The following is a 25,342-nucleotide window of genomic DNA, read 5'->3' as shown; positions in this document are numbered from 1 at the left end:
CATCAAAATGCCGTGTTTCCCTGGAATGCATAGTTAATGCGGCAGGCTTGGGACAATACGGCGTGAGAAGCCACCATTGCGGCTGGCGGGTAAAACATCGTTTCACCCGCCCGTTACCGCACGTAGTGCAAACCTGGGACGATTCCGCCCAACGGTTCGGGTCAAACCTAGTGGGGAAAAAAATGGTGGGTTTTTTTATATTTCCTTTCACTGCTCATGCTTCTCCAATTTCCATGGCATAATGTTAGGCATGGCTCATTGTTATCACATTTACCTCGGAATTGTAAGATTGGGTGTTCTACCCTTGCTCCAGGACTTGAGCACAAAAGCCTAGGCTCAAACCCCAGTGCTGCTATGCCAGATGTTCTGCCCTTTAAATGAGATGGTGGGCGTAAAAGATCCATTTTGAAGACGAGCAGAGGAGGTAGCCCAGTGTCCGGATTAATATGGATCCCTCAATCGACATCACAAATGCAGATTATACTGTCATCATCACATTGCTGGATCCGACATCAATGCAGGAGTTCCGCAGGATAGTGTCCTAGTTCCTACCATTTTCAGCTGCTTCATCAATGACCTTCTCCATCACGAGGTCAGAGTGGGGATGTTCGCTGATGATTGCACAATGTTCAGCACCATTCGCGACTCCTCAGATACTGTAGCAGTCCATGTCCAAATGCAGCAAGACCTGGACAGTTTCCAGGCTTGTGCTGACAAGTGGCAAGTAACATTCACGCCATACAAGTGCCAGGCAATGACCATCTCCAACAAGAGAGAATCTAGCCATCACCCCTTGACATTCAATGGCATTACCATCACTGAATCCCACACTATCAACATTTTGGGGGTTATCATTGACCAGAAGCTGAACTAGATTAGCCATATAAATACTCTGGCTACAAGAGCAGGTCAGATGCTAGGAATCGTGCGACGAGTAACTCACCTCCTGACTCCCCAAAATCTGTTCACCATCTACAAGGCACAAGTCAGGAGTGTAATGGAATACTTTCCACTTGCCTGGATGAGTGCAGCTCGAACAATACTCAAGAAGCTGGACACCGTCCAGGACAAAACAGCCCATTTGATTGGCACCACATCCACAAACATTCACTCCCTCCACCATCGAAGCACAGCAGGAGCAGTGTATACCATCTAAAAGATGCACTGCAGGAACTCACTAAGCTTCCTTCAGCAGCATCTTCCAAACCCAAAAACACTACCATGTAGAAGGACAAGGGCTGCAGATACATGGGAATGCCACCACTTGGAAGTTCTCCACCAAGCCACTCACCACCCTGACTTGAAACTATATCACCATTCCTTTACCTGTCATTGGACCAAAATCCTGGAACTCCATCCCAAATAGCTCTATGGGTGTATCTACACCCCATGGGCTGCACCAGTTCAAGAAGGTAGCTCACCAGCATCTTCTCAAGGGCAACTAGGGGATGGGCAATAAATGCAGGCCTAGCCAGCGACGCTCACATCCCATGAATGAAAAAAGAAAATGCTGTTAATGGGAGCTTGCTGTGAGAAAACTGATTGCCAGGTGTCCTAAATTATGGCCTGAATTTTTCAGGCGGCGGGCGGGAGCAGGCGGGGGCGGGTGTGGAGCTGATCACCGCCATTTTATGTGGGTGGGCCAATTAAGGCCCGCCCAGTGTAAGGCACAAGCCATAGCTCTCAGCACTACCTGTGCAGGCAGGTGGAGGAGGGAGGGTTGGGGCCAGCGCTCTTTCACACATGCATGCAAAAGAGCGCTTCAATCTCCCTGAGGCATGGAGCTGTCTTAGGGAGATTGAATCGCTATTGAAATTATTAAATAAATGGTTTAAAAATTTAATTAAACATGTCCCCTAATGTGACTGTGTCATATGAGATAGGACATGCTTTTATATTTTGGAAAATATTTTTCTTTAATTAATAAAAGCTTTAGGAAACCTCATCCCACTCGTGGATGAGGTTTCCTAAAAAATTCCTTTTCGCCTGTCTGTCAACCTTAAGGTTGGCCGGGCAGTGTTAACAATTCCCGTAATCACTTCCTTAATGGCCGTAATAGGCCATTTACATATCGACGGGTGCAAAGCCAACTCCGGCAGGAGCCCGCCGAACAAAACACAGATGCACACCCGACGTCATCGCACCCCATTTTACGTGTCGGCGTGTTGGGCCCTCCCCCAAACGCCGACTGAAAAATCCTGCCCATAACACTTCAAAATTACTTCATTGGCTGTAAAACACTTTGGGACGTCCTGGCGCTTTGATAGACACTAAAAAAATGCAAGTTTTCCTTTTTTTTTGTCCAGTGCAATATGAACCTTTTTCTCCCAATACAATGTGAACTAAGTGCCAGTCTTTTAGCGATATAGATTTCCAAGTACACCCTTAGCCCCTGGTGTTTTATACTTTCTCTAGTTAATCATTCACTCATTAGAAGTACAGCTATATATGTTTTTAGATTGCCTTCTTGCGCTTTTATTTTCACTTCAGCTCAAATAATTTTCCTGATTTCTATTTACAGGGGTTGGCTGCATTAAAGGCTTTGCTCTGAGTTTGGTCAATCTCTATTTACTGCTTAATGGCCAGGCAGCCTACAGCACAAATTACCCTTAATCTGGCATACAATTTACTATTCTTAATTGTCTCTCAGTTTGAATTGGAAACATGGGAATAAGGGCTCCTGTGCTTGTTTATTAGAGCAGTTTTATTAAAAGTGCTACCACTAGGTAATATGCAAACAGATAATAATTTCAAGCAAAAAATGACAATTAATGGAGCAGGGTGGAATGGGCACATAAGTGACAAACTCAAAGAATAACAAGAACAGTGATGTAGGAAATAATAAACAGAGTGAATATAGTGATGGATTTTGCTGTAGAAATAACATTGAGGCTAACATCACTCACCATTATTTATCTGCAAATCAGACAGCAACTTCAGCTGATGTATTTGACACTGAGATGAACACCTGACCATCACTTACTGCCAAGAGCAGGACATTGCCCCAATCAGCCCTTATCTCTGCTTATTCGTTGTTGAAACCCTTCTCTTTTCTAGAGCCCCCAGCCCTGAGTCCCGCCCCCAGCCCAAGCCCACCCCCAACTCGAGCCCTCGGCACGAGCCCCCAGCCCTGACCAGCTCCCCCTCCACCCGCCCCCCATCTTCCACCCTATGTAAACTTGAGCTCATTCAAAACTGTACTGCCTGCATCCAAACTCACACTAAATCCTAATCACATATCACCCCTGTGCTTGCTGACCTACATTGGCTCCCAGTCTGTCTCAATTTTAAAATTCTCATCCTCTTTTTAAAACTCCTCCGTGGCCTTGTCTCTTTGTAGCTCTGTGATGTCATCCATTCCCACAATTTATCAAGATCTCTGACATCATTCAATTTTGGCCTCATGCATCACTGATTTCCTTCACTCCACCACTGACAGACCAGCTTTCAGCTGCTGATGTCCTACCTCCTTAAACCTTTATGTTCCTCCACCTCTTGCTGTCCTTTACGACACTCATTAAAGCTACCTGTCATCTGTTCTAATATCTCTTTGTGTGGTTCAATGTTACATTTTGTTTGATAATGCTCCTGTGAGTTGTCTTGGGGCATCTTAATTGTGTTAAAGGCATTATATAACAGTAAGTTGTTGTTGATTTTGGTAAAGGCAGAGATGCTTTAAGTCTCTAAAACCTGCCCATATATTATAACTCGCCATCTGACTCATACATTGAATGCCATGAAGTTCCTATACCTCATTGATATAAATCTGGCTGGAAAAGTTATGGGCTAACTTCTCCATTCCAGACTAAGTACCCTTTTAAGTGAAAGATTTGAATTTATATAGCACCTTTAATGACCTCAGGATGTCCCAAAGCACAACTTCACAGCCCATGAAATACCTTTGAAGTGTTGTCACTGTTGTTTTGTTGGAATCTAATTACCAAATTTGTGCACAGCAAGGTCCTACAAATAGCATTGAGATAAATAACTGGATCCTGTATTTTAGGTGTTTCTTAAGGGATAACTATAGGTCAGGACATCAGGAATGATTCCCATTCTCTTCTTAAAATAGCACCCTAGGGTCGTTTATATCCACCTGAAGGGGCAGGCAGGGCCTCAATTTAAAATCTCACTCCTGGAGTGGGACTTGGACCTAAAACCTTCTGAGTCAAAGGGGAGATGGTGACCAGTGAGCCACAACTTATGCTAAGGTTAGAGTTTAATGGCACTGTAAGCTTTAACTACTGTCAAGTAACCTGTCTAACACCATAAGCTAATTTTCTTTTTACAAGTGTGGAGTTTCATTCCTATAGATTTTAATTATTGTTGGATTTAAAAATCAAAATCTAAAACCTTTTTTATAAACTTATTCTCTCTATCTCATCTTTTTCTTTTAATCTCATCTTCATCTCTTTTTGTACCCAGTTTGGTGTTAAATTCAATATTCTAGCTTACAGATCCTGGTTCAGAACCTTTGCTGCTTATTAATGATTCTTCAATCAGATTGGTTAAGAAGATACTCACTTGCTGAATTTACAGGCCTGATTCATTAACAAAGATGCTGCTAGACCTTTCCAGTATTCATAGCATCAGCTGTATTTTGCTTTGTACTCACTTGCTTGCCATTTTCACACAGGTCCCAGATCTCCTGTAGAGAGCACTGAGCCGGTTGGATGGTTGGCTAACAGAAACTTACTGTACATAAGTGCATAGTAAATCTATGGGCAAGTGCAAGTCTAAAGTTGCTGTGCGCTGCTAAGAGCAAATGTCAACCAATGAGCTGGAGGTAGGTGGGACTTGTGTTTTTTACTTACTCATAAACTACAGCAACTAGAGTCTACTTAAACAGAATCTCTTAATGCAGGAAACAGATTCTTGACAGCAAACTCGTGAGTTACACCAAATAAAGACTCTAAAGTCAAGACTCAAACTATAGCAAAAACAGTCTCCCAAGAATAGCAGAATTGTTTCTCTTGCAGTCAGAGAAGGATATTTTTTTTCTTCATCCGCAGAATGTGGGCAGTGCCAATATGGCCAACATTTATTGCCCTTTCCAACTGCCCTTGGATTTTGACCCAGCAACAGTGAAAGAACAGCGATATCGTTCCAAGTCAGGATGGTGTGTGACTTGGAGGAGATCTTGCAGGTGGTTCCCAAACACTTGTTATCCTTGCCCTTCCAGGTGGTAGATGCTGCAGGATTGGGAGGAGATTGAGAGAGAATACAAATTAATAATTTCTCCAAAAGTGTAGTGAGGAGGGCGTTGCTACATAATACAGATTATGTGTGGATTAATCCCAGTCACTTGCAGCAATGCGGTCTCCAGGATTGATTGACAATGAAATTACCCAATTATCTCCATTGTGGTAAGGACTTGTGATCAATGTCTCCTATAATTTCTCCTTGCCATGCCTGGTTTGTTTGTCACACTGCGCAATCCCTCTAAGATTGCTGCACAGCCACACAAATGCGCATCTTAAAGGGAATGTTGATTTGTGCATGGTCTGTTTGATCGAGGTACGTTCCCAATTGATGTGTGGCCTCAAACCTGAACAGCCTACAGGGAACATTGCTGTGGTCTCGCTACATGGTGTAATATTGAAAACAAATCATAATGGTGAATTTGGATTGTTTTCCAAATTTGAAGCTGGGCTTCATTGTTGGGACAGAGTAGAAAGAGGTTTTCTCTGTCACCAAGCCCAATGAATGTTCTATGTTACACAAAAATGAGAAGGGTTCCAGTTTGTGGCATTGGCATTTCTCACCTTGTTGACCAAATCAAATGTACAAAACATATTATTTTTCCTCTCAATGTTTCACTGTCTTTGCTTCTTTGTTTTCTTAAACTTTGACTCAGGTGCAGTTGGTTGGATAAAATTGTTGTAAAGCAATTATTTAAAAATAATTGAAAGCCCTGTTTGAAATATAAATGAAGTCGACTATAAACATTTTTAGATTATAGCAGGTTGTGTTCATTAGAACATTTGAAAAAATAGCAGGAGGACATGTCCCTCAGGGAGAAATTGATTAATGAGTCACATAATTACTCTTTGCAATATTAATATACAAACACTTAACGCATTCACATTACAGTTCTCCATATCTTATTTATTCACCTATTTATTTCAAATAGAAAGAAAGAACTTGCATTTATATAGCACCCCTTGCAACCTTAGGATTCTCTAAGCATTTTGTAGTGAGTGCTGTACACATCTCCATTCCGGCAGGGATTTCTTGTGTGTCCACGTACAACTGGAAATAAATCACCAAACATTCTTTTTAAGAGGCCCAGTCCTTTAGGTAGTGTGTGAAAATATTCCAATGTCCTGTCTACTATCAGCCCACTGCCTCCCACATTCTTCCCCAGCACTTCACTTTCTGTAAGGTCTCTATTCTATTTTCCCAGGCTTTCTGTCACCTTTGTATGTGTCTGACAATGTCAGCTTCCATACCAATGCTTCTGATATGTTTACTCTTTTCCTCAAATGAAAATTCTGCTGAACCATGATTAACTGGGTCCTTAAATTTGTCCATCCCATTTCTGGCACCTCTACTCTCACCTCTCCCCCTCCCTCCTGGAACCATGATCGGGTTCCTCATGTCCTCACCTCCCACACCACCAACATCCACATTCAATGGATTACCCTCTGCAATTTTCACCACCTCCATCATGATGCCATATCTTTCCCTCATCTTTCAGCATCCCAAAGGAGCCATTCATTTCACAACACCCTGGTTCATTCTTCAATTACCCCCAAAGCCTCTCCCCCACTCACAATATCTTTCCATGCACTCGCAGGAGTTCCAACACATGCCCTTTCACTTCCTCCCATCCCACCATCCAGGGGCCAAACACTCCTTCCAGGTAAAACAGATTTTTTTACTTCTACCTTTTTCAACTTAGTATATCGTATTCACTGCTCACGATGTGGTTTCCTCTACAATGAGGGGACCAAATGCAGATTGGATGATTGCCATGCGAAATACTTTTGTTCAGTCCGCAAGCGTGGGCCTGAGCTTCCTGTAACCTGTAATTTTAATTATCTGCCCCACTCACACTCTGACCTCTCTGGCTTGGCCTCCTACACTGCTCCAATGAAGCTCTCCGAAAGCTCTAGGAACAGCATCTCATCTTTGGATTTGGTGCTTCAATATTGAGTTCACCAATTTCAAATTCTACCTACATTCTTTTCAGACAACAGCTGTTGTTAATGATTCTATTTTTCCTCCTCCACCTTCGCTAGATCCATCTTTTTGTTTCTTTATTGCCCCATCACAAACCCCTTTTAATCTCTCTGGCTTTCCAACCTATCACAGACACCCCCTTTCATTCTTTCCCCCTCCCCTACTTTCTCTGCTTCTGTACTTGCCTACAACCTGCTACATCTCTAACTGTTTACAGTCCTGCTGCAATGTCATTGATTTCAAATGTGAAATTTGCCTTTGTCTCCAGTCCTGCTGAGCGTTTCCAGCATTTTCTGTTTTTATTCCAATATCCTTGCTAGACAGGCATTAGGAGATCTTTAAGGCATTTATCTAATATCTGGACTGAAGCAGAATTCACATAACAAGTAGACACGGAGTCAGTTCTTGTCTAAAGCAACTCCACTTCAAGAGCTAAAAGCAAAATACTGCGGATGCTGGAAATCTGAAACAAAAACAAAAATAGCTGGGAAAACGCAGCAGGTCTGACAGCATCTGTTGAGAGGAAGACAGAGTTAACATATCGAGTCCGTATGACTCTTCATCAGAACTAAAGAAAAATAGAAATGAGGTGGAACTGGATAGAGGGCCAGTGATAGGTGGAGGCAAAGGAGAGATTGCCAAAGATGTCATAGACAAAAGGACAAAGGGGTGGTGATATTAGCTAAAGGATGTGCTAATGGTGATATTAAGGGTAGAAAGCCATCTGTCACTTGCTCATCCTGCTTTCTACCCTTAATGTCACCATTAGCACATCCTTTAGCTAATATCACCACCGTCAACACCCCTTTGTCCTTTTGTCTATGACATCTTTGGCAATCTCTCCTTTGCCTCCATCCATCACTGGCCCTCTATCCAGCTCCATTTGTCCTACCCCCCTCAAACAGCTTATGTTTCACATCATTTCTATTTTTCTTTAGTTCTGATGAAGAGTCATATGGACTCGACATGTTAACTCTGTCTTCCTCTCCACAGATACTGTCAGACCTGTTGTGTTTTTCCAGCTATTTTTGAGCTGCCTAGCAGTGAACTCAATTACCTGCTGAATCCCCTACTGTGCAGCAGCATGTTCATATTGAGGGGAGATGGTGGTGTAGTGGTAATGTCACTGGGCTAGTAGTCCAGAAACTCCAGGCTTAATCCTCTGGGATCAAATCCCACCATGGCAGTTGGTGGGATTTAGATTCAATTAATAATGTCTGGAATTGAAAGCTAGCTATGAAAGCAGTAATGTGAATGTGTACAGATAACAACAATTGATGACCAACAAGACATATATAGGACTAGGATAATTCCTTTATTTATTCATGATATTAACATCAATTGTTGTTAAAAAAAAAAACCCATCCTAAAGGGCCCAAACTAATGCCCTTTAAGGGAAGGAGACCCATAGCAATGTGGTTGACTCTTAACTGCCCTCTGAAATGCCTAGCCAGCTGCTCAGTTCAAGGGCAATTAAGGATGGACAACAAATGCTGGCCTTGCCAGCAACTCATGAAAGAATTTTCTAAAAAGCCACCCTGGCCTACCGCCATCAGATATGCGACATAACATAACAAATAATAAGCAGCTGGAAATAGAAATAATATATTCCTCCAGCATCTCTTGTAAAGTTCTATAGAGTCACATGGATATGATTTCCTATCCACTAATATTGTTTCCAAACATTCATTGCCATTTTTAAATGTAGCATCCTTTAAAAAGATCCAAGTGTTACAATGCCTTTTAGTTTTTAATGTTGCAAAGTCTATGAACGCTATATCAGTACATTACTTTCCTTTTTGCTGTCCATCTGTACAGAATGACATGGCACCAGGAGAAGAACAGAGTTACATTTCAGGCCAATGATTCTTCATCAGACCTGAAAACCTAACCCTGTTGCTTTCTCTGCAGATGTCGTCTGACCTGCTGAGTATTTCCAGCATTCTCTGTTTTTACTTTGTGTTTACAGAATCTGCAGTATTTTGCTTGTGTAAGGAGTCATATTTCTGCAGGTCCATCAGTGCCTTGGACTCTCAAAATACCAGTCACCATGCTTGTGCCCTTTCTGTATGAGAGAGGCTTGTCACTCGGATTGACATTCAAGCTGTTTTTCAAGCTTTCCATCCTTTTGAATCACTGACATCTTTACTAACATGTGCAGGTAACTGCGATAACCAAGACAAGAGCAGCTTTATCAAAGAGACACAGATGATACAAGACTAGATGATGCCCTTATATACAGGACACTTATCACAAGTAACAGGCAAATATTCCATGAGATGGATAGAGGTGCAAATACCATAGAATGGAAATCTAAAACGAGGCAGTGTTCATTGTGCACCATATCGTTAAAATGAATTTTTGCATTAAATCCTATCTTAATAGCAATGGACAGAATGAAAAGTTGTGGAATAAATTAAAAATTAAGCATCATTTTGCAAAAAGTTAAGCCACATTCATTAGCTTTGCATGATTAGTATTGTAAGGAATGTATTAGGAGACCACCAAGGAAATGATTATGTTCAATCGCCAAGCTATCAGAGCAACTAGAGAATAGGAGGGCTAAGTGAGCAAGGCTTACGTGAAGCCTACTCTTCTGACTTTTGGTAAGAATCTCCCTTATTTAAGCTTCCCAAATTGGGCAAGCAGACTTATTGACCTCTATTGTTAGAAATGTATTACAGTTCCAATTTTGACATCATCAAAGACAACTTGTCAATATGTATGACCCAGGTTTACTTCAGACGCTACAATGACACATTATTAATATGCATCTTCCTTGCAAATGAGCTGGAACCATCTGGCATCTGAAGCACAGTTAGTGTAACACCTATATCATCACCAGTATAAACAGCAAGTGCCAACACAGAAACAGATGCTCCTTAATTACATAATATATATATATCAGCATGTGCACACTCAGCTGACACTAGAGTGGGGAAGACTTCAACTGCTTGAGACAATACTAGTGGAGCGTTGAGACATACTGCCTAGAGAAAGCTAGCAGGCTGCCGAACATTTCCAAACAATTGTAGAAACAACAAAGAATAGACTTAACATTATCAGTTGAGAGTCTATTATGATGGATTATAGCTACAAGGACAGATCTCTGTCTGGGATACATCCTTTGCTCTCAGATCTATATCTTTGTCCTGAGATATCTCCTCTGCTGGATGATTAAGTGGGAATTGTCAATAGTTTTCTGATGTATGACCAGTAATTATGTAGTTACTGACACCAGTGAAAACAAAATCAGTAAGATTGAAGAATGACATTTTAATAAAAACCTGTACTACACATATATTAATAATGATAATTAAATAAATGAAGTATCATCCAGAGGAACAGCAAGTTGTCATTTGCTTGTTCCCTCATTTGGGCAGATGTTTATACACCATCATTTGCCCAATTTCTCAACACATTTCAGCTTTCTGACCTGAACGTGTTGATGTCACATCCAATCTTTGTTCTGCAACTGTTGGCTGTAATATACCTCATCTGCAGCAACACATTTACTTTTAACTATAGTCAATAACTCAAGGGAGTCAGATCTGCTTTTAGCAGCAAGGTCCAACAGTTCATCTAACATACACTAATCAAACATGGCATTCTCAATGAACACAAGATGGAAAAGAACATACCTCATCATCCAAACACAAAAGTAGCTGTGATTGCCGTAAAGTAAAGGCTGGAATCAACATATTACCATCATTATAAATTGAAAATGCTGACGGTACTGAGGGAGTGCTAGGCTGTCAGAGATACTGTGAAGTCCCCTCAGAATCTAACACGTTTCAATAAGATCTCACTCTTCTAAATTCCAACGAGTATAGGCCCAAACTGCTCAAGCTTTCCTCATAAGAAAACCCCTTCATCCCAGGAATCAACCTAGGGAACCTTCTTTGAACTGCCTCCAATGCAAGTATTTCCCTCCCTAAATGAGACTAAAACTGTTCACAGTACCCTAGGTAGGGTCTCACCAATGCCCTGTACAAGTTGTACCAATACATCCTTACATTCATATTTCATCCCTTTTGCAATTAAGGACAACATTCTAATTGCCTGTCTGATATACAGTTCTAATTTATATTTATGGCATTCCTCCTGCTAACGACATCAAAATTGGCATCCAGCTTCTTATTTTCATTACTACAGTCAAGATTTGACTTCTGCTCCCTATTTCGTGTTGCCATTACTTAGTACTTCTGTTAGCTATAGAAAGATGAGACAGACACTATGATGTAGGCAACTAAGTTGTAACAAGAGCTGAGTGAGATGCAAGACAAATAGATGAGGCACCAGAGTTTGACAGACAAAAAGGTAAGACAGTTATTGCTAACTATTATTTAGAGCAAAGGCAGAAAAATGGAGTTAAGGTGCAGATCAGACATGATCTAATTGAATGAGGAGCAGGCCTGAGGGGCGAAATGGCCTACTCCTGTTCCCACTGGCCCTATGAGGATGTTATCAATTATTCTGCATTATTTAGCTTGCTCCAGATCACAAATTTTCTTTCAAAACCAATCTCATTTCTATTTCGCTGAGAGGGAAGCCTGTTTGACATTTTCCTTTTAGTTCCCAACAGTTAAAACCTTTGAACGAGACCTATTCTTCTTCTTCCCGGTAACATAATAGTTAAGACTTAGATCGTACACAAAGTCACAAGCAGGAGCTTGGAGAAAAATAATTCAGAGTTCTGCAGACAGGCAATTATTCCACATGTCCTAGGAGAATACAATTGCCAGAAGGTAATCTGGGAGAGAAAAATATCAGATAATTATACGCAGATTGGCTGACCTAGTAATACAACAGTACAGTACAATGAAAGATTCTTCATTTCTAAAGTGGCAGACATTACTTTGACAAGGCAAATCAGTTAAATGTAATGCTTGCATGGCTTGCAAAAGAATAAAATGAATAATTTGTGAAAATACGCCTTTTATAAAATGAAGTAGATTATTGAAGCAAATTAATTACGCCGTTCTTCATCTTATACAAGGAGTACTGTGTATATTTGTAGCTTCTGCACCTAAGAGAGGATATACATGCCTCGGAGGGGGTGCAACAAAGATCCACTAGTTTAATTACTGGAATGAAAATGTTGGTCTATGCGGAAAGTAGAAAAGGCCTCTGGAGTTTAGAAGCACGAAAGGCGATCTTATTGAAACGTAACAGATTCCGAGAGGACTTGACAGGGTAGATGCTGAGAGGATGTTTCCCCTGGCTGGAGAGTCTGGAACTAGGCAGCATAGTCTCAGTATAAGGGGTTGGCCTTTTTGAACTGAGGCAAAGAGGAATTTCTTAACTCAGAACATTGAGGATGATCAGTCGCTGAGTATATTCATGGCTGATAATGGCAGAAGTCGGACTCCAAGTGAATCAAGTGATGTGGGGATTGTGGAAAAGTGGAGTTGAAGTCAAAGATAGGCCATGACTTTAATGAATGATGGAGTAGGCTTGAGGAGCCATGCAATCTACTCCTGCTCCTGTTTCTTAGGTGTCTTTTGTTCCTTATTCTGAAATCTGGCCTCTAAAAAGTTTTTTTTTTCTACTTCAAAGATTCCTAAACAAATCTTGCCCTCATCCAAACAAACAGAATAGTCTTTTGCTTTTTTGCACCCAACATCAAGTAAAATGTTCATGATTATATCCTACAAAGGCAGGTTAAACTCCCACCACATAGCATGACATTTCTTTTACCAGTCAGCCATATGGTCTATGGGGAAGAAATTGCCAATTTAGTGCCAAATAGAATAGACATTTTGGTTGTTTCATGGAAGAAAGACTTGCGTTTGTAAAGTGTCTTTCACACCCTCAGGACGTCTCAAAGCACTGTTCAGCCAATGAAGTGCTTTTGAAGTGTACTCACTGTTGTAATGTAGGGGAAAAAAAGGTAGAGAAGTCCACTGCAGGGTCCTATGAACAGCAATGTGATAAAGACTAATTCATCTATTTTTAGGTGTTGATTGAGGGATAAATATTAGCCAGGGCGTGGGTAGAACTCCACTGTTTTTCTTCAAAACAGTGTCATACATCCACCTGAGAAGATGGAAACGAACATATGAACAAGGAGCAGGAGTAGGCCATTTAGCCCCTTGAGGCTGCTCCGACATTTAATAAGACCATGGTTGATCTGATAGTAACCTGCAATCTGCATCCTACCTACTGCCGATAACCTATCACCCCCTTGCTTACCAAGAATCTATCCACCTCTTGCGGCCTTGGATTAAAATCTCATTTAAAAGAAGACACCATGGGCAGTGCAGCACACCCTCAGTACCGCACTGAAGTGTCAGCCTAGATTTTGTACTCGAGCCTCTGGAGTGGGATTTAAGCCCACAGGCTGGGACTTTTCCTGCCCGCTGGTGTCAGGCATGTTCAGTGTCGTGAGCGGACAGTATGGAGCTATCGAATTCACGATGATGTGAAACCAGTTTGCGATTGTCCGCACTGCCCGCCAATGGCGGGCCGCGTTTCCCGCCACCTGATGTTGGGAGCCTCACGGCAGTACATCTGCATATCATTATTAGGCCTGCCCACCAGAATCCTTCCCATCCACTGTATGCTGTTTCACAAAAGCGTATTATGGAGAGTAGTTGGCGGGCTGCACATTGAGGAGAACGCGGAAGTGAGTACAAAAGTAATGTTGCCCAGCGCTCACCAGGGTCACCTGTTGGACTTCAAGCTTGAGGCGCATTGGTGGGGGGGGGAGCAAAAGCAGCCCTGCGGAGGAGGCAGCTTGCTGGGGTGGGGTGGCTGGGCTGTCCTGCAGTTGAATGTAGCGCACAAGTGTTCAGCAGTTGGGAGGTGGGGTAGGGCGGGCGAGAGAAGTGGCCATGCATTAGGGGCACCTTATATAAAGTCACCATTCCTCCCAAGCCTGGTTGGTCACACTGCTGCCCATCCTGCGGCCAGAGTGGGGGTAGAGGACATCACGGCAGGCCCCATAGCATCCAAAAAGCATCGCTAAACCTGGGGGTTGGAATCTTTTTGCCTTTCGTGGACATCTTCCCTGCAGCAGTCTTGGGCTGGAAGCATTGAGAGGTGTGTGTGCGGCTGGACTTTAAATATGTCACCCGGCGTGATGAAGCGGCGAGGTGATGGCACAGAGGATGAATGAGAGCCCGCCCGCCATGGAAATGCCGTGTTTCCTGGGAAAGCCCATAAGTAATGCAATGGGTTTGGGGCGATACGGTACTATCCATTTGCTACCGCACTCAGTGCAAATCTGGGACGATTCCACCCACAGCCTCCTGATTCAGAAGCAGGGCTGCTGCTACTTGCTGCAACATTGCACCACCTCTAGGAGCTAAAAATCCTTACATCTAGCAGGCGAGATAAAGCTTCCACTCCTTTAATCTGGAGTGGGGCTTAAATCTAGTTAGAAGAAATCAATAAACATTAATAAGCACAGTTATTAATACAGTAGCAAGATGGTGGCTGGACGAGGAGGGATTCCACTTTATTATCTTCCACACCTCCACAGGTAATGCATTTCTTTTTCGTGTTTACAACACTCGTCCATATCATCCGCTATCGTATTTTCTTGTTCTAATCATCAAACTACCATTTATGTTTTAGTTTTATCACCACAGCCAAGCTCTTCCTCATTTTTATGTTGACACTGCTCAAAATTCCTGATCATATACAAAGGTGTGATGAGCATTATGGTATAAGTCACTAAGTGGGGACAAGGGCTGAGAGATAAGGCCATGGAGTTGAGTTACAGGGAAAGATTAAACAGGTTAGTACTTTACTCCTTGGAGCGTAGAAGAATGAGGAGAGATTTGATAGAAGTTTACAAAATTATGAGGGGTATAGACAAAGTAAATGCGAGTAGGCTCTTTCCACTTAGATTAGGAGAGATAAACACGAGAGGAAGCGGCTTTAGTGTGAAAGGGGAAAGGTTTAGGGGGAACATTAGGGGGAACTTCTTCACTCAGAGAGTGGTGGGAGTGTGGAATGAGCTGCCATCTGATATGGTAAATGCGGGCTCACTCTTAAGTTTTAAGAATAAATTAGATAGATACATGGATGGGAGAGGTCTGGAGGGTTATGGACTGGGTGCAGGTCAATGGGACTAGCGGAATAATATTTCGGCACAGACTAGAAGGGCCAAATGGCCTGTTTTTCTTTGCTGTAGTGTTCTATGGTTCTATGGTTCTATGAGATGAGTTAGGCCCATGCAACAGACAAAGAGTTTAAACGGTCATTATTAATTGTATGCTACCAGAAAATGTGTTACCGATTCCCAAAATAAAAGCACAAAGTTCGAGAAGCCCTCAGCAGATCGGACGGCATTTGTGGAGAGAGAAATGGAATTAATGGGCAGAATCTTTATGGTGCTGACACACAGTCTGATTGCCAGCTGGGCATCCAGTTGGGTGGGCAGCTGCTCACTCACGGGTACAGGCAATTCCACGCTGGGGACGACGTGTGGGCAAGGGTTGATTGGAGAGTGGGAGGGAGGAGGGGAGGGTCGATCAGGAGAGGCTCAATCGTGCTGGAGGAAGGGCTTGTCAATCAGAGGGGTAAAGGATTGGGAATCAAACATTGGGGTCGATCAAAGGAAGGAGGTGGGGTGGGGAGAAATCGGAGGCCCAGTGGTCGGTGGGGGGGGCTATATCGAGAACCTAGTTGGGGGTTGGGCGGAGGTTGGAAGTCTCATGGTGGGATCAGAGGACTCATGGGGAAGAGTCGTTGGGGTGGAGCATGGTGGAGGAGGCTTCTCAGGCAAAATCCAGGAGGTGGATGCAAAGGAGCTCACCATCACATCCTCATCTCAATGAAACTGCTGGTGTACTCGATGCTCGGGAAACTTGGTCCACAATTAAAGTTCTCAGGAGGATGTAAAAGGTCCTATGACACTAATATGAAGAATATCAGGAAATTCTTCCAGTCTCCTGGCCAATATTTATCTCTCAAACAACACCTAAAGACAGGTTTCCTGGCCATTATCACATTGTTGTTTGTTGGGAGCTTGCTGTCAGTAGACAGTAACTAGTATGACATCTTTGTACACTGAGCATGTAGCTAGTTAGGATAGTTGGAGCTGGAAATAGAAAGATTCAAGCCAGAGCCATAGGAGATGCACGTCTGAAGTTGCAGCTGTGACACATTGTTACAAAAGAGCTTTATTTTGAATTTGGTTCCATGTCTCCTGTGGGAGTAACTCATGGTGAGACTGGTATCCAAAATAAAAGAGTGTTGCTGACAACCTGGTGTTCACAGCCCTCATGCTGATTAGCACACAAATCCACTGTGCCAACAGGCCACACACCAACAAAGGAAAATTTGGTTTATTCTCATGCACACGTACTGTCATCACCTTTTACTTGTGACAGCTGGATTCTGTATTTTGTATTTGGCAACTGCCTGAAATGCAGATCTGAAATCATTTGAGTTGCAAGAAAATGATGTGCATTCATATTCAAATTCGACTTTTAATACTTCAATTTTGTTTGATAAAAATGTAACTGTAATGCATAACAATATATGCAAAATGAAAAGCCAAATCTGATTGGGATTTTACTCTTGGGAGATTTCTGCACCTAGAAATTATTTTGTTTCTCTCAAAGTATTGAAGCAAACTTTGGATCCCGTAGGAAGTGAGGAGATAGGAGCAGGGGTAATGTTCTGAGATGGGTCCTTCTGCCTTGGACTCTAGGGCCTGAATTTTTCCCTTGGCGGGCACGTGCTACCAGAGGGCCCGGGCCGGTCGGGAAACAGGCCACCACCTGTGATTGGCCCACGACTGCAATTTCACGCTGACTGGCCAATTAGGGCCCGCCCTATGTGAAACACAGCTTCCCAATGGTCAGGAAGTGCCGGAGGGAGGGGGGGATGGGTGCCTGAAAGGCGCCAGGGTCCAATAGCGACCCAGCGGGCAGTTTAAAAACGGTAGAGGCAGCTCCTTGAAGGCTGCCAGGGGAGAACATATCTTCTGCGTTCCGGAGGGTGAAGCTATGGCCTCAACAGCGGCTGGAGATGCCAGGCGGGAGGGCAGGTTGGGTGGGTACTCGGCCCCCTCCGGTTTTGAGATGAGTGCCTCACGGTGCTCTTGGAGGAGATGTCAGCCAGGAGGGATACCCTCATCCCCAGAGATGGAAGGAGGAGGCCACTGCACCAGACAAAAATAGCTTGGGAGGAAGTGACAGCCGAGATCAGCTGCCACGGCGTTGTGCAGCGAGCACTGTACCGCAAAAGGTTCAGTGGCCTGCTGTGCTCGGGAAGTGTGAGTACTGTGTTGGCATTGTCATGAGAAGATAATAATTTTCATAATATTATTGTGATTTATTGTAAAAGTGGGTTAATAGTGGGGTTTAGACGTGTGTGTGTGTGTGTGTGTGTGGGTGGAATTTAATTGAATTGGAGACAGCTGGTCTGGAGGTTTTGAGTTATCAACAAGAAGCTAGGTTTGAAATGCTAAATACGTAAACTTGGCTGAATTTTTGGAATGTGAGGTGCAAGGAACATTTGTGTTTATAGATAAATTAGGTTAACGTGAATTTGAAAGAGATGATGCACCTAGCCATAAGAAACCAATCCAAACAGTGTGTTTATTTTTCTCAAAGGTTGTTGATAAAATTAGTACTATGAAAAGATTTGTATTATGAGAAAAGTAAAGTTGCAAAAAATATGTGGGAACAATGGAATTTGCATTGAAAAGGGAGGCATATGCATAAAGGAGATGACGCTATGTGTCAGGGAGAAGGCATTCTAACATCAAACACAAGGGTGAAAAGCCTCCAGCCTCTGTGCATCAAGTTGCCATCTACAGTTGAGAAAACTCAATTTGAAACTCACTGTCCAGAGTATTGTGTTGTTTTACCGTTGCTAATGTTGCCTTTAGGAGTTATTATAGTAATAATTTGTAGACCTACGTATGTGTTTGAAATCTTTTCTTTTGTTAAAAAATGTTTAATTTAGTTTTCTAATAGCCTCTGAAGTCATGGTAGTCTTGTTACTTCTGAATTCAAGGCTTGCATCTCAAAACAAAATACTAATTGCAAAACAGTTGTGACTGCGTGATCAAGTTTCCCTCATGGATTTGATCCACCTGGCACACATCATCGACCGTGTCATAACAGCATGGATCAGTGTGATGAAGTGTTAAGGGTTGGCCGTGTCCCCCCCCGCCCACCCATGGAGCTCAGGAGTGTTAGAGTCTGTGTGCCAACTATCAATGATGCTGGAGCTGGCCAAGGGGGTGAACCCTTGCTGCTTGTAGCTCGAGGGCCACAACTCGGATGTGCCCTGCAAAGTGTTCCTCAGGTAGGACTGGCCAGGCTGCAATGGTGCTGCAGGTAGCGAATGGACTAATCAATGCTCCTCTGTCCTTTCAGGAGAAGATGAGGCCATGTACAGGCGCAGGCCCCCCAAACCTTCTAATCCTGAGCAGGTTTGAGCAGGACGCCTTGGAGCTAGAGAGGCTCCACACACCTTGTTCAGCTGGTCATGAAGAGGGTCGGGTGTCAAATGAGGTAAGAGTGCAGTGCACAGAGGTGAGAGTTTCAAATGATGCAAACACTCTTGTGTAGTCTCTTCATTGATGGGAGCCTCAAAACTTGAGTCCCCATTGATCATTGAAATGCGATGGCACCATGATGCAGATCTCCATTGTCTCACCAGGGTGCCTGGCATGCACAATGACAGTGTGATGACTAATACTAATGACATGTTGTTTTTCTCCCTTATATTCACCAGAAGGCACTCTTTCACAGGACCCCGGAGAGCCGCCCCTGACGCCAGAGGACATCCGAGCTTCAGCTGCACCTGCGTCACACACACTCTCTGAACCAGGCACCAGCACAGATACCAGCACCTTGGTGGGCATTAGAGCTTCGGCTACAATGTCAGTGCACAGCGGAGAGGGCACTTCACACTCGCTTGAGGTACAGGCGGAGGCAGGGAGTGCCCAGGGCACCGGCAGTCAGAGGGTTCCTGGAGACCAGGACGAAGCTGAGTCAAAGGCAGGTGATGAGCCTCTGGAGTCATCCATTAGGTGGCAGATGCTGGATGTCCAGCAGGATGTGTGGGAGGATCTGACGGAGATCCATGAGGGTATGCATGCCATGGTCTCTGTTGGGGAGGAGTCCATACAGAGCGTGAGCACTGCATTGACCCACATGGCCAAATGCACTGCCTCCTCCATTGAGAGAGTGGTGACTCTCATGGAGAGGCAGCTCCAGGGATAGAATGGGGTTGTGCTCGGACCTGCAAGCCCTCACACGGGCATTGACCTCAGGTGGTCAGTGCCAATGTGGGAGATGGATGAGGCACCCAGTACCCAGCTAGGTGCCTGTCTATCAGTGGAAAGCAGGGAGGTGCAGTGTGAGCTCACGTTGGCGCACGAGTTGCTTGTCATCTCGCGGACTCCTCTCAGGGTGCTCTGGATGATGGTAGCAGCTCCTCTGCCCCTCTGCCAGTGACCGTGGCACCTGATGAGGTTGCGATTACTGGGGAAATGCCAACTGTGGCACTGGCCACTCCCTCCCAGTCAGGGCCAGCACAGGGTCCACTGGCCAGAGGACAACCACCAAGGTCATCAAAGCCAAAAGGACAGCCAGCAGGCCATTGTCACCGCCAGCGAGGGGGGGTGGGGGGGGTGGGGGTGGGTGGGCACCAAGACGTAGCTCTCTCAAATGTAAGTTTAAGGCACCATGAGCACAAGGTGGACTGTTCATGGGAGATCTTCTGTTCTGTAATGTTTTGTTCATGTTTACTGTGTGGAAATGAGCAACAGAGATGGTAATGTTAATTTGTTTTGAGTGTGAAAATTATATAAATTTTGTTTTTGTTGTAATGGCCTGAGTATGCTTCACCTTTTTATTTTTTTGGTGTGGGGTACGCCAGTACATAATGCTGGACGTGAGTGGCTATAGCCTTTATTGCGCTGGCACTGAGTGGACTTTGGGTTCAGATGAGAGGATCATTTTAGACACCCGGGTTGGAGGCGGCAGCCCTGGCATGAGGTGGAAGCAAATCTTTGGCAGCCTAGCTGAAGGAGCGTTGGATCAAGGCATCTCTGCCTCTCTGAAGGTCTGCCTCCATGCCCTCAGTGTTCTCCTTGCTGTGCTCCTCTTCTGATTGACTACTGGATTCAACCTCTGTGGCCTGTGGAGCTGGCTCAAGATCCTCTTCCTCCAGTGGGTCCCCCTTGCCAGTGCCAGATTGTGGAGAGCCCAGCACGAAGCATTATCAATGACACCTGTTCTGGGGGTATTGTAGTGCTCCCCCTGAATGGTCCAGACATCAGAAGCACATCTTCAGAAGACCTATGGTCCTCTCTATCGTTGCCCTTGTGGAGGCATAACTCCTGTTATAACACTGCTCTGTCTCTGTTTTTGTATCGCCCTGCAACCATCCATCCAGCCGGGCTGGAGCACTGAAGAGCCTCGACACCTGGGAGTGTCTCAGGATATAAGCATCATGAGAACTGCCAGGATACCATGCACAGACTTGTAGAATCTGCATCCTGCAGTCACAAACTACCTGGACGTTCATCGAGTTGAATCCTTTCCTGTTGACGAAGGCACCCAGCTGACCCGTTGGCGTCTTGATGGCCACATGTGTGCAGTCGATTGCACCCTGGCTCACTCAGCCTGGCTGGCCTTGTCCATATGGAAAGGAATAAATGTCACAACCTGTCTGAACAGAGCATCTGCCACCAGTTAGATGCAACTGTGGACAGCCGATTGGGACACTCCACAAATGTTCCCCCATGACCCCTGGAAAGAGCCGGAGGCATAGAAGTTGAGGGCCACTGTGACTGTCAGAGCCACTGGCATGGGGTGTCCACCCATACAGTCGGAGCTGATCTCAGGCCTCATCATCTGGCAAATAGAGGTCACTGTCTCCCTGGAGAGGTGGATCCTCCTTCGTCATTGCACCTCAGACATATTGAGGTAGCTGCATCGCTGCCTGTAAACCATAGCAGCAGGATAGTGACGTCTTCTACGGCCCCTTATGCCTTGGACTACCTGCTGTCCCTGTGCACCTTGTGCCTGCGCCTCTCATCCCACAGGTTGCTTCCCTGGAAGCCATATTGGGATACCTGGCCCCCTCTCTCTACTGCCCCTCTCTTCCTCCTCAGAGGAGGTGCCTCCAGCAGAGAGCACAATCCCCATTACCAGGGTAACAGAAGCCTGTCTGATACCTGGAAGGGACCACACTGTTAAAATCCTCTGGAGGCCTTGGAGACATCAATGAGTCTTGAAATGAAGCCTTGAAATGTTAAGGCTGATGTTCAGAACAGAGATGAAGCTGTCAAGTTCTAATAAGCAACCAGCAGCAAACTATCTCCTAAACTCCTCACTAATCACAATGGCAATGCTGCTGGCCCTTTTAATCCGATCCTTGGATGAGGTTTTACAAAATGTGGGCTTTCCTTTTTGCCCGTGTGATGAGCGCAAAATTGCACAGGCAACATAAAACCTGGATTTTCTGGCTCTTTAATGGCCTTAAGTGACCTTTTAATTGACGGCAGGCACAGCTCCAACACCTGCACATGCCCACCAACCTGAAGATTGCACACGTGCCAAATGGCATCAGGATGCTCGCCTGATATCTTCTCACACTATATTTCAGACGATTGGGTTGGGCACGCCCTCGCCTGCGAAGCGTAAAATTCTGCCCTAGGTGCGGGACATGGTTCTTAGACTGTAGGCATACTCTGGCATCTGTTTAACACTTGTTTATTAATTTATTAGTATTACATCTAAACAAGTTACAGTGTAGGCATGTTAGTCCTTGCCATGATTCCAAGTTCTCTCTCTAGAGAGAGAGAGAAAGAGAGTCTAGCGCATGACTGACTAGTATCAGTAATACATCATCATCTACGTCATACATTAGCATATCCCATCTGTTAACCCTTTAGACTACAGGTAGGACATTCAGCTCCTTGAAGCTGCTTCACCTTTCAATAAGGTCATGATCTTTGATCGGAACTCTACCTTCACCCAATTGCAACTATCCCTTGATTTCCTATTGGAGTTCAAAAATTACAGATTTTCAAAAATCGATCTTGAATATATGCAATGACTGACTGTCTACAGCTCTCTGGTGTCAAAGAATTTCAAAGATTCGCAACTCTCTGAGTGAAGAAATTTTTCCTCATATCAGCCCTAAAGGACTGAACCCTTATCCTGAGACTAGTCCTAGACTCTCCAGCGAGGGGATGCAGCTTCTCAGCATCTGTCTTGTCAAGGCCACTTTCAGATTCTACTTTGATATTATTACCGTTCAAGCAGTCAAAGAGCCCTGTTCCCAACATTTAATTTTTAAGTTGTGTTATGTCTTTATAGGATGCAGTTAAAGCCTCTGCTATCTTTAAGAGAACCTTAGAAAAGTTCCACTTTCAGTAATGTGGACTTCTTTATTTATGAGTGTGTGCCTATTCTGACTCAGTGTATTTTAGGGTCAAAACTCTTTCGGGCCTTGAAACCATATATTTAGACAGCATCAAGAATTTATATTGCCAGCACAAGTAAGTTGTTGGAAAGAGTAAAAACAGAAATGCTGAAAATAAAATAAAACAAATTCTAGTGCTTGTGAGTAAGACAGCTATTAGGTCAATTAGAACTGGATAGCATGTCAGGAGAATACGTGACTATTAACACACACAAGGGTCTTTATCAGTATACTCGCCTACCCTTTGGAGTCTCATCTGCTATCTTCCAGAGAACAATTCTGACATGGAATGGTCTCAAATCTTCAGATACAGGTGAATTTGACCATCCTTGCAAAACAAAGACTCTGACTTTCAACAATATTGGATCTCTGTTCATCAAATTTCTAATTTGTTTTGAAGGCGAAGAATCCAAGAAATTCAGTAATAGCGCAACTTCTTGTGGAACAGGAGCATGTACAATGCTAGCTGGTAACGGGGTATGACTGAGTGCCTCCGCATTTACAATATGTAAACCAGAACAGTACATAAAAGTATACTCATACACATAATATCAGAGCCCAACGTCGTATTGCATGAATGGTCAAATTTGCCTGTATCTGAAGAGATGAGACCATTGCATGTCAGGAACTCAGAGTTAAGCTGTCAAGATGGAATTTTGCTGTGGGGATCAAGAGTTGTCGTCCCTTCACAAGAAAGAGAACCACTCTTGACAGAGCTTCACTGTGTGCACCCAGGCATATCAAAGATGAAGATGCTTGCGCGGAGCTATGTCTGGTGGCCAGGCATTGAGAGTGACATTGAAAGCATGGTCAGGCACTGTCTCCATTGTCAGCAACAACAGAAGTTGCCTGTTTCAGCTCTCCTGCATCTGTCGGAGTGGCCTGGTCATCCCTGGGTTAGCCTACACATCGATTATGTAGGACCATTCTTAGGTATCATGTTATTGCTGATTGTAGATGCACATTCTAATCGGATGGATGTATACGAAGTAAAATCTCCAACATCAGTAGCAACTATTGAGAAGCTGCATCTCTGTTTTGGCATCCATGGCCTACCTGAAATCATATTTTCTGATATTGGTACAGTCTTTACCAGCACAATTTCAGAAATTCATGAATCTGATTGGAATCTGCCATATAAAGACAGCACCTTGGCATCCCTCACCAAATGGCTTAGGCGAGAGAGCTGTACAAACTTTCAAGTCTGTTTTGAAAAGGTTATCAGAAGGTAATCTAGAATCTCAACTTTCCCGCTTTCTTCTCAGTTATCATAAAAGCCACATTTGACCACGGGGTCAACACCTTCTGAATTATTGATGAAACGCTGCCTACGTGCAGGGTTAAGCATGGTGTTTCCAAATTTAGAGGGGAAGGCAAGGCTGAATCAGAGTAATCAAAAATTTAACCATGATACACACAGCACATTCAGTTTAGGTGACATGGTATGCATGCAAAATTCCAAAAATGGACCTTGGGTTCCTAGAACTATTGTCTCAGAGGCTGGTCTATTATCTTTCCAAGTACAAGTGGAAGATGGAATTGTTTGTAAGCATCTGGTTCATATTCTTGTTTGAGAGACATTCCAACAACCAGCTATTCCACCTGTGATTAACATCAAACCATCAATTCCTGAGGTAACAGATTGACATAGAATAGCCTGATGTCTCTGTAGAATTGCCAAACCCAGAACTACCACTTTCTAATGATGTGTCTCATGCTGCAGTTCTAGATCCTGTCAATCCTGTTGATGAACCTCAAGTGGTAGAGCTATGCCACTCTAGGCATATAAGGAAAGCACCTCAGAGACTTGATCTTTAATCACATGAACTTGTATATATGTAAATAGAGCACCTCAGAGACTTGATCTTTAATCATCTGAACTTGTATATATGTATATGTTGTTGGATATTCAAATATTTCCCTGTAAATAGAAATTGTAAAAAAAGAACTAAAGGGGGAGGAAATGTAGTAACTGAAGGTATAGCTTCTCCTGCTGTGTCCTTTGGGGTCATGTGTTGTTCTGGGAGACTCTGACCAATGAGCCCTAAGCGTAGGCAATCCAGGGGGTGGGGCTTCCTGATTGAGCATGTAGCACCTGAAAAGCTCTCTGTAATAAAGTTTATCTGCTTCTTGTTGAAACCCGTCTGCTCCGTCGAGTCATTACAGCGATGTACCTTTTTGCCTCTCTCTAAGCCACTAAGGGATTTGCTGGTTAACATTTAAAAAGCTATCTTGTTGGCAACTTTGCCCAAATGTAAAATAATTCTTCCCCTAGCACGATATTCTAAGGAAAACTAAACGTGTGCACATTTGTAGACAAGCCTCTGATGGCTTCTTACAGCTGCTTGATTATTTTTTTTTGACACAGCCTTACTCAGGGCCCTGGTTACTTGCATTCATAGCAGAAATGAAAGGAAAGAAACAAATGTTTCTTTCAAGAAAACAAATAATCACCCAAATATCCATTTATCTCTTCTACACTTCCTCGCTTGCAGTACGTTTTTCTCGTTCTTAGAATTGTTCCTTTGCCTTGACCTTGGGCGGGATTTTCCACCCCTGCTTCTGCCGCGATCTTCCGGTCCCGCAGCAAGTCAATAGGCTTCTGGCTGGGGTACCGCCTCGCCTGCAGTGGGTCCCAACCCGTGACGGGGCCAGAAAATCCCAGTCCGTGTCTTCAATTCTCACTGCTGTCCAGGTCTCCCTTTAAACATGCTTCCTCCCACTTCCCTCTCATAATCCTTCCAAG

The sequence above is a fragment of the Cetorhinus maximus genome, chromosome 2, assembly GCF_964194155.1.
Source record: "Cetorhinus maximus chromosome 2, sCetMax3.hap1.1, whole genome shotgun sequence".
Lineage (NCBI taxonomy): Eukaryota > Metazoa > Chordata > Chondrichthyes > Lamniformes > Cetorhinidae > Cetorhinus > Cetorhinus maximus.
The sequence above is the reverse complement of the archived record's forward strand: the minus strand, read 5'-3'. Positions refer to the sequence as shown.